We start from the raw sequence: 8,427 nt of genomic DNA, 5'->3' as shown, positions 1-8,427 counted from the left end.
TGTCCAAATTAAGGCAACAAGAGGAAGATACCTTCTTTGAAGATAAGCTACTGGTATCTGGGGTTTCTCTGTCAGAGAGCAAGGAACACGGCTGGTGTCTGCTTGTCCTTTTTCTGAACAGCGTTGCTTTCAGCTCCTGGTTCCAACAGCTTCCTGTATGGGTCCTCTCTTAGCTCCTCTGGGGATTTTCTTTCTAAGCTTGCTCCAAACTTCTCTGGGTGCTTCTTTTTGAGTTCTCTGGGCTTTTTCTGTGTCCTTTATTTTCTCATAAAGGATTTCAGTAAAAGGATTAAGATCCACCTTGAATGGAATGGGTCACATCTCAGTTGAAATAACCTAATTAAAAAGCCCCACCCACAAAATGTCTGCACCCACAAGAACGGATTTAAAGAACATGGCCTTTTCTGGGACATAACAGCTTCAAACCAGCACAAGAAAGCATTTATCATCTTCCCTTTTGCCCATCCCACATCTCCACCATGTAACAAGTAAGGGATTTGCTGGCAAAAGTTTTTGCTGTTTAGTTCAATGGTAAGATATACCTTACCAACAATAGCGAGAGAGTTTCTATAAAGACCAAATCCCTTGAAGTACAAATGGAACCTAATCAACATTTTGTCTGAGAAAGACTTTTTAGATACAAGACACTTGATTTTATAGGGCAAGCTTTGCAGGATGTCAGTCATTCAATAATCACTTACCTTTTTAAGCATGGGTTTTATCTTCCGAGTTTCTGTAGTGAACAAGAGGAATAATTGAACTGTGCTTTTTACTTGTGTCTGAGACCACTCTAGAAATATCTTTTGATCATTTCTCCTTCCCACATGCTATTTTGGGTAGGAGGTAGCCAGTGGAGCAGGAGAGGAAAGGAAAAGTGGTGTGAGGTTGGGGGCGAGATGCAATTGCTGTTGGGATCTCAGCAATGTCTGGTGAACCCAATCTGGATAACTGAGAACTGGCTGCCTTTCTCCCTAGTTTTGGGAAACACCCCAGGTGGTGCACATGCCCTGTCTTGAGTGTCCCTTTCTTAGCAGGCTAAAGACTCTTATGAGCCTGGTGCAGGCTGAGCAACACGTTTCTCCATTCCTATTTTGTGGACTATGCACCAAGCACTTTGACTATATATACTGGTGAGTAATGCAAGAGTACCTATTTCTAAGAGTTTTAGATTTTAAACCTAAAGGGTCCCTATAGATATGATCTATTCCAATGTTTTCCAGCTTTTTTAACCTCAACCCACAGTAACAAAAACATTTCACATTGCAACCCAGTATATGCCTGGTTATATAAACATAGATTTAATGGAAACAAAATTTTTGGAAAACTATTTAGTCTTAGAACATGCAATGCACTCTAATATTTTCTATCATCCCTTCTGTTTTTAAAGTGCTTATCACAACCTCTAAATTGGTTTCATGATTCACTGATGGGTTGAAGCCTACACTTCAAGAATAACGGATCTATTTTAATCCCTTTATGTTATAGAGCAGGAAGCCAAAGTCAAGAAAGGTCAAGCAATCTTGCCGAGGTCACACAGCTACGCTCTGCTGGCAGAGGCAGGATCAAAACTCAGGTAGAGACATCATCTACTTCAGCTAATTATTAATAATAAATGCTCTTCATGCAAACAGTGAACAAATGCCATGCTAGTACTGTAAATGGTGCAGGCTGCTGTAGCTTTTTTTTAATGATAGAAAATTGAAGTCACTCAAAGTAGAACTGAACAGATAGTCGTATCTCACATCCTCACACACATATCATTTTTAGTCTAAACTGTAGTGTCCAAAGGGTTAAGTATTGCTCTCTCTCTCTCTCTCTCTCTCTCTCTCTCTCTCTCTCTCTCTTTCTCTGTGTGTGTGCATGCATGTGTGGCTCAAGCAAACTTCACTTTACTGACATCTATAATACAATTAAGAAAACAAACTGAGCAAAAAAGTTCTTCCAAAGGGCCAGTGGGCACCTTTGTGATCAAAGGGGGCTTCTCAGTTTTACACCAGGGGGCACTTCCGAGATATGACTATCACAGATGGGATGCATCTGGGATAAAGAGCAATTTAGCAATAGTGTGAATTCTCAGCAAAGCTCAGCAACCACAGAGACCATTATTCTGGAATGTTTGCACTCAGGGGCTGCACCCATAATAACTGAAGTTGACTCTGACCTCGCTACCTCGATAAGAGTAATATTTCCGTGAAGACAAGTTGGTCTTCAAAAATTTAGCACTAAACTTCAACAACAGCATACTTTCCTTCAATAAAGGCACATATGCCTTCCTTCTCCACCTATTTTTTATCCTGTTTAAAAAAAAAGTCTGCTGTGGCTAATACAAACAACCTCCCTCTCTCTTTCTCTCTCTCTCTCTCACCAACAGCAAGCCTGGTGTGCCTGATTTTGCCTATTTTTTTTTCATTGACATGGTACCTGTTCAACAGTTCACGTGTCAGCTGATGAAAGCAGCTATGACCTTTTACAACAATTGGCCTCTGTCTCTACATTGGCTTACTTCACTTCACTGGGATGCGTGAAGATCGCCTTAGATGCACCTTTCAATTTATTCCGGTGAGATGGCAACTGAACAGAAAATGACACAAAAGGAAAGTGCGACATTTGTGCTGAGGGAGAACGATTGGTACTCTTAGCTTGTGAACGTGAAAATGTCTCTGGCCATTTCCAAGCCTGTTCCAGCTGGAGGCAGAACACTTTGGGGCAAACACATGGACCCCATGGGCGGAAGCACTGAGAATTAGGTATGAGAGTTATATTTGCAAAATTACCACCAAAATCCCTGCTGTGATCATTATGAAATTGCCTTGGAGTGTGAGTTTCTGGATCATTTTCCAAGCTATGCAATTCCTTTCCATAAAACCTACCGGCAGCATTATCCCCCCTTGGGTTACCTTCTCTCCCAGCACAGCACAGGAAATGTAGTGCCTGCTCCAAACCCTAACTTCTGCAGCGATTGCTTAAGAAACTATTCTTTCTTTGGGGGACAGGAAGAAATAGATCACAGGGCTTGGTTATAACCTGTGAAAATCAATTTTTTTTAATTGGAATATTCCTATGCTTTCTAAAGACAGACATGTTAAATAGTGCCTAACTATGTTTGTTTTGGCAGAAGCATGGGGGCTCTTGCAATAGGTGACTTCCATATCCGTATTTATAGCAAATACGTCAGAATTTAATCCACACCGATGTCTGGTGAAGGGAACAACAATTAGAAGTTCTCATTTCCCTCTCATGATATTGTTTTACTCCTTTTCAAAGACTGACATAAAAATTTCCATGAGATGGAAAATAATCAATCCTCAGAAGAAAACAGAACACCAGTTCTTGTAGCTGGGTAAAAGGATGGTGTTAACAGTGTTTGCTTCATTTCTCATCTTCTCTTGGAGGGATGCAATGTATATCCCTTCCCCCAGCTTAATATTATCAAGGAGGTGGTATTTCATAGGAATAACTGTTTGCATGGGCGGGGTGGGGGGGGGGGCGGGTTCCATAAGCTGGATTTGCTTTGGAATGACACCAACAATTGTGACATTTAACAAAAAAAAAAGAACTGAGTACCATTTCTAAAACGCATAGGTACTTTTGAAGAAATCATATTACCCTTTTTTTTTACTTTCACGTTTCAGTTCATCTCCAACAGATAAGTGCAATAAAAAACCTGTATCTGCAATGTGAACAATATACCTCATGTAATACCAGCCCCAGATGAAATGAAACAAACCAGGAAAAGCACAACAACCTCTCTGATTTTAATAGTCAACAGTCCTTCATAAAACACTCATGATTGTTGTTACTCCAGCAAGTTGGTCATTTACACATAGATTATATAAAAAAAATTCACTTGTATATTTGGAATTTGGAATGTCAAGTATAGGGTCCCATAAATGCAGTATTACAAGTGATGGGCTCCTAGACCAGCTCACAGATGTCTATTTAATTTATTTTGTGCTGATTGTGTTGGGGAGTGTGCCAGTTTGGAAGTATTATGTACCCTACAAAAGCCATATTTTAATCCTAATCCAATTTTGTGGGGGCAGTCATTTCTTTGAATCCTGATTCAATATTGTAGGCTAGAAACTTTCAATTAGATTATATCCATGGAGATGTGACACATCCAATTATAGGTGTGAGCTTTTGATTAGATAGAGATGTGGCTCCATCCATTCCAGGTGGGTCTTGATTAGTTTACTGGAGTCCTTTAAAAGAGGAAACATTTTGGAGAGAGTCAGAAATGACAGAAGCCTCAGAGCCACCACAGATGCTAACTCTTGGAGAAGAAAGACACGGGTATTTGGAGATGCTTAGAGCCCAGCAGACGTCACCATGAGATGTTAAGCAGCCAGAACCTGGAGAGTCAAGGGAAGCCACAAGATGAAAGCCAGCCCCAGAGAAGAAAAGTGAGGAATCCCCACAGGAACAGAGGTTGAAGGCAACGAAGCCCAGGAGCCAGGGACCAGCAGATGCCAGCCACATGACTGCCCAGCTGACAGAGCTGTTCCTAACCCTTCAGCCTTCCTTGAATTAAGGTATCTTTCTCTGGATGCCTTAGTTTGGACAATTTTATAGGCTTAGAATTATAAACTTTCAACTTATTATATTTCCCTTTTTAAAAGCATTCCAGTTCTGGTGTATCACATTCTGGCAGCTTGCAAACAAACACCGGGAGACAGAGGAGTAAACAGGATTAAGAGTAGGAGTCTGCCTTAGGGAGATAAATCTGTAGCACAAAGCCCAAAAACTATTTTATGAACAACCTCAAAGACAGAAGGGGGGTGGGCCACGGTGGATCAGCAGGCAAGAATGCTTGCCTCGCATGCCCCAGGACCTGGGTTTGCTTCCCGGTACCTGCCCATGTAAAAAAAAAAAAAAAAAAAGACAGAAGGGGAGGGGTGAGTAAAATAGGAAAAAAGAGAAAACAATTAAAGAAGGCAGGCAGGCAGAAAGGAAGGAAGGAAGAAAGGATGGGTAGGCAGTCTTTGAGATGGCCTCAAATGATCACGGCCTCTTAGTATTTATACCCTGGCGTGAATCTCCTTTCCCTGAGTGTAGACTGAACATACTGACTCAATTCTAATAATCAGAATACAGCAGAAGCGATGGTCATTAAAAGAAGGTTATTAAAATACTGTGATTTCCATCTTGGACTTTCTGTCTCACTCCTTCACAGATCACTTGCCATGAAGGAAGTAAGCTGCTGTGTCATGAGGCAGCCCAGTGGACAGACCCACATGGAAAGGGACCAAGACCTGACAAGCAGGTGAGCTCAGGTATCCCTGACCACAGCCCTGACCAGAGAGATCTGGTGCCAGAGCCACCCAGCTAAGCCAATCCATATCCCTAGTCCACAGAAGCTGCAAGATAATAAATATTTATTTTTTTAAGCTACTAAGTTTTAGGGTGATTTGTTATGCAGCAATAGATAACTAATTTGGAAAGAAGGAAGGGAGAGAGGGAGGGAGGAGAACTAACTATATTAGCCATGGTACAACAAGGAAACAGAAACCACTTTGAATATTTTGGTTTCTCAGGAGACGAAGAAGCTGAGCAGCCACTAAGAGATCTTAAGGCAACCCAGAAATTAGTGGCAGCAAGAAGCTCCTACCACCCCCAAGCTAGAGAGTCAAAAGGAGGAGGTGGTATTACCAGAATCTAGAAACCAAACTTCCTTATGGGAGCTGGACCTGTGAAGCTTGTCTAGTCAGGGCTGGAGCCATGGAGGAGCTGCCATAGATGCTGTCCAAGATAGGGATGGTGAGGCTCCCTTCTTGCCTCCAACCACTTCACAATGGTTCCTTCTATTGGTCACACCCAGTCAGACACCAGATGACTCAGGAGTGTGGGAAACTTCTGTAAGGATTGGCATCCTGTGACAGAGAACAGAGCAGGGGAAGTGCAAGGAAAGGATCTGAGGGCTCGCCGATCAGGACCAACACAATAGCTAACCCTCTGTGCTGGTTTGAAGCTAGTATGTATCCCAGAAAAGCCATGTTCTGTAATCCTCATTCAATATTTCTAGGTGGAATCTTTTTTACTGTTTCCATGGAGATATGACCCACCCAATTGTGGGTGGTAATTCTTGATTAGATGGTTTCCATGGAGGTGTGTCTCTACCCATTCCAGGTGGGGTTGCTTACTGGAGCCCTTTAGGAGGGAGCCATTTTGGAAAAAGCTTTAGAGCCACTGGAAGCAACAGAGCCAACAGAGCCCAGAGGAAGGTGTGAAGATTCCTGGAGAGAAAGCTAGCAGACTTCGCCATGTGCCTTTCCAGCTAAGAGAAACCCTGAACTTCATTGGCCTTCTTGAACCAAGGTATCTTTCCCTGGATGCCTTAATTTGGACATTTTCATTACCTTGCCTTAATTTGGACATTTTCACCGCCTTAGAACGGTAAACTTACAACTTAATAAATTCCCCTTTTGAAAAGCTGTTCTGTTTCAGGTGTATCGCATTCTGGCAGCTTGGAAACTAGAACACCCTCTAACTAATGAAAAGGAAAAAACGTCATCTCAATCCTCAGCAGATTCAACAGGAGGGGTGGTTGCTTATCAGGTCTGAGGACAAGGACCACGCACTGTGGTAATTTGGCAAGTCAAATTATGAAACAATGAAAGTAATACTACCAGACAACAATATGAAAGATGTCATGACATCTGCCAAGTGAATGATCCAACATGGAAAAAAATACTGTGGCCTGGAAGCAACTGGATCTGGGAACTAGAGAGAATGATTGGGATGAAACTAAGGTTTGGGGGCCTGAGGGAAGAGGCTGATGACAGAACTGGCCATGAGGAGCAGAGGAGGAGAGACTGGCAGGAGGGAGGCTCACATATGGTCTGATTCGTGGAGATATACAGGTGTTTTCCTGGCCAAACACGGCATTGCAGCCCTAAGACAAATGAAATCTGAGGCAAGTCATTAGACTCCTCAATGGTGGAGCACAGAGAGTGACCCATGGTCTTACTGCAGAGTATTTAGAGGTGAAGTGGAGTCACACTGTCAAATTTGACATTGAGTGGAAAGATGAAACCAGCTTGCAGGGTGGCAGGTTACAACAAAGAATCTGGTTTGAAAACAGAGTGAAGGGAAAGGAGAACTGCCCCGCCTCAAAGGCCAAGTACCCACACAATACATTGCCTGCCGGAATCCCCTGTAGCCTGCAAGGTACTCCAGGGAGCAATTTGCACCTTATTTGTCTTGCCATTCCCAGGGCCTTAGGCAGTGCCCGACACATAGTAGGTGTTCAATCCATAGTTGTTAGGTGAATGAACAAGCTGAAGTGAAACCGCAGTAAATTAGGAGGGCTGAAGAGCCTTGTGGAAACCACGGACACTGCTCGGAAGTGATGTGGCAGTATGGTGCCCAGCTGGAAAACCCCAGCAGCAGCCAGACCAGTGCGGGCAGCTGCAGTCAGAAAATGAGATGGTTCATTTTGAGCAAATATGTACAGTCATAAATAGCACAGGCCTATGCAAATTGCCACAGCTGCTCGGCAAAGGCCTGGGATGTCTTCTCAGTGCAGAACGCAATTTTAATCCCCCAATTCTTCCCAGCCATCCCCTAGCGCACGAGGGGGATGCCCAGCCTGGGAACTCTGCCAGTAGCAGGCACCGTCAGTGCTCTAGTTAAGGCTTTTCAAAAGCTCCTTCTGGAACAGTTTACCTTTAGAGCCTTAAGCGCCAATTATTACCTGTCTATGAAAGTGTCCCAACCCCTAGGCTGGTTTCAAAAAGGCATTAAGAAATAGCTCACATGTAAAATTGTTAGATAGTGGGTAGGATTTTTAATCTAAGAATTTTTAATATGCCCCTTGTTGGGATTTGAATCATGCCCCCCACAAAAGACATGTGCAGGTCCCAACCCTTGCACTGCACAGGTATTGCTTTTTTTTTTTTGGCACAGGTATTGCTTTTTAACAAGAACTAAGTGCAATGCTCCTTGGGCTCTGCTGCTTTTCAGACAAGCACTAAGTAATTTGATTCTTAAATGATTTACATTTTAATGTCAAGTCGTTTTGAAGGGGAAAAGGAAAAGAAAATCTCATAATGGAATTTTTCTAGTCTTTTGAACATCTAATCTAATCCGTTAGCATCAACTCCTCCCTAAAATGGTATGAGCAGAAATTTGTGGCAGTAAAGATCACAGGTAACTCATCTTGAAGGGATATGAGGTAACTTAAACTGAGGTTCAGTGAGCAGGGAATGCAATTGTTACTTAACAGCTTCTCTGCCACACTGACATTATCTTGTTATCACTGTAACAACTAGTGCCAAAAGAATGGTTTCGTAATAAAATTGTAGATGTATCTAAAAATTAACAAAAAAAAAAGAAAAGAAAAAGAACCACACTTTTTAAATATTTCTCCCAAGTTCCCTTTCCCATAGCCAAGAACCTGGCCCAGTGCCTGCCTGATACAGATTCTCG

General features: G+C 42.5%; 2 long non-coding RNA genes across 2 annotated transcripts; one reads left to right on the top strand and one right to left on the bottom strand.

Moving 5' to 3' along the window:
* LOC143685481 (uncharacterized) lies at window positions 1–7,281 on the bottom strand. The gene is made up of 3 exons (XR_013176706.1): window positions 7,191–7,281; window positions 5,650–5,870; window positions 1–300 (listed from the first exon to the last, which is right to left on the bottom strand). It is a non-coding gene; the product is annotated as an uncharacterized LOC143685481 (long non-coding RNA).
* Window positions 2,471–7,892, top strand: LOC143685470 (uncharacterized). The gene is made up of 3 exons (XR_013176699.1): window positions 2,471–2,747; window positions 5,174–5,263; window positions 6,127–7,892. It is a non-coding gene; the product is annotated as an uncharacterized LOC143685470 (long non-coding RNA).
* Window positions 7,893–8,427: the final 535 nt, after the last annotated feature.

The sequence above is a fragment of the Tamandua tetradactyla genome, chromosome 1 (assembly GCF_023851605.1).
Source record: "Tamandua tetradactyla isolate mTamTet1 chromosome 1, mTamTet1.pri, whole genome shotgun sequence".
Lineage (NCBI taxonomy): Eukaryota > Metazoa > Chordata > Mammalia > Pilosa > Myrmecophagidae > Tamandua > Tamandua tetradactyla.
Note: the sequence above shows the minus strand (reverse complement) of the source record. Positions and strands in the feature narration are given on the sequence as shown.